The sequence below is a fragment of the Triticum dicoccoides genome, chromosome 6A (genome assembly GCF_002162155.2).
Source record: "Triticum dicoccoides isolate Atlit2015 ecotype Zavitan chromosome 6A, WEW_v2.0, whole genome shotgun sequence".
Lineage (NCBI taxonomy): Eukaryota > Viridiplantae > Streptophyta > Magnoliopsida > Poales > Poaceae > Triticum > Triticum dicoccoides.
In genome coordinates this window covers 431,005,224-431,007,398 of record NC_041390.1, presented here as the reverse complement: position 1 = coordinate 431,007,398, position 2,175 = coordinate 431,005,224, and positions in this window count along the sequence as shown.

Sequence of the window (2,175 nt, the reverse complement as noted above, 5' to 3'; positions counted from 1 at the left end):
AAGTTATGTCTCTCCTTTCTCTTACAAAGGGCGATTGATCCTCCTATGTAGTTACGTCTACTTACCACAGCCACATCGTCCCCCCTGATCATTCGTGTATGCCTCCTGACCCGTCTCTCACACGCACGTGCACAGACAACAAGCAGCCATCTCCTCTCTTATTGATATTGTGGGTGTGCCCTCCGTTTGTCTAGCAAGCCTATCCCACCATTTGTTAGAAGCAACTCCACTACCACCCCCCGCCAACACTCTAGCTCTGTCTCTCTCCCAACCTTATTCATCTCCTGCACATATGCACGGATGCCGATCGATCTCCCTTAATACATGAGGCAGATCGATCTCCTTAATACATGAGGTAGGCCTCTCTCCTCCTCCACACATATACCAGCCATGGTACCTCTATAGTTAATTGGGGGGACGTTGCTGCCAATGAAAGCATGGATCAATTTTAATTTAACACCTTCTCACAACTTTGTCTTCAGTTGTGATGTAATTATTAGCTCTGATCTGCTAATAATTGACATGCATTAGCAAGGAAGTTAGTTTTTTATTGTTTCCAAAAGAGCATCGATGGCAAGACACGCGAAACAAAAGCTGAAAGCTCACACCATTGTACAATTTCATGTCACTGGAAAATTATTTGTATAGTATGTCAATTATGTAAACAAATGATGGAAGCTTGATAGCATTGCCAGAAGCCTCTTCATCATCCGGGTCCATGTGCCATGCACAAAATTATGCTCCTTCGTTCCTAAATATTTGTCTTTTACAAATTTCAAACGGACATATTTTAGAGTGTAGATTCACTCATTTTGCTTCGTATGTGTACTCCCTCCGTTCCTAAATATTCTATTAGTCTTAACAGAGATTTCAACAAGTGACTACATACGGAGCAAAATGAGTGAATCTACACTCTAAAATATGTCCACATACATCTGTATGAGCCAGTCCATTTGAAATCTCTAAAAAGACAAATATTTGAGTAGTCACTCATTGAAATCTCTATAAAGACAAATACTCCGGAGTATATTTAAGAACCGAGGGGGTAGTGCACAACCGCATGGGAGACTTAGCCCGGTCGTTGTGCCGCATTAATAGTGAGTAATGAGCAGTCAAATCATAAGCCCCACCTTTCCCACTGTAAGTTGCTCTGAAGAAGCAACCATCAATACGCTCTTCTTTGAATCCTCTCATACTACTCCATCCGTCACTGTTTATACAGCGCACTTCAGAAAAAAGAAAAAAATCAGTGGGACCAAGGCGACTAGTGATTGGCCTGAAAAATAGCATTGGTAGTTATAGCACGGCGTCTATTACTAGAGGGAATAATGCGTACACACATGCATGCAGTGCTTCCACCCCGGGTACACACATGCATGCACTCCGTAGTACTACAGTACATGTAGAAAAGCAAGACACCATCGACATAATCACCCACGTCTACGCGCAAATCGTCCACAAGGACTACATCATGCAAGAGGAGGACGATGGGACGTTGGCCTTCTTGGAGCGCAGGGAAACCTTGGACGGCACTGTTCAGAAGCACGTTGAGCTCGCCCCCAACGCCGCTGCTCCTCACACGTCGGTTGGTGACCCGGCGCACTAGGGTGTGAGGATGTCGTTGGACGTTGATGGATCCGTATGTATTTTTATCTTTCCGTCAAATCCATGTAGTAGTATATGATACTACAGTAATTATCTTACCTTTTGCATCAACTTCATAATTTTCATACGTACTCCATGCATGAACGGCGCCAGAACCAAACTTCTCATTACTCTAGGAAAAATCGTTATTTTCTATCTATCGGTCGCGCCATGGAGCAGACCCAAATTTTACAAGTTACGAGTTCAAAAGGAAAAGCCTGACGTGTTCGCGTCGCACCCCCCCACGGTTGGTCCGGCACGTCGCTCAAGCGGGAATGCGTGCGGTGTTTCATTTTCACTTACAAGTGGGACCGCAGTTGAGCAAACCGACTATCGGCAAACCCCCACCCCGCCCACCGCATGATGGCTGAGAAAACAGGAGGGAGAAGAGATGGCTGTAGCACGGACTCTAAGAAAATTGGTGTCGGATGGGACTCGTGTGGGTGGCGTGTGCCGTACTGCTAGACGTGAATGCTAGTTATGGCCCATGCCACCCCACTATATCGAGCCTATATCGAGGTACATAGAACA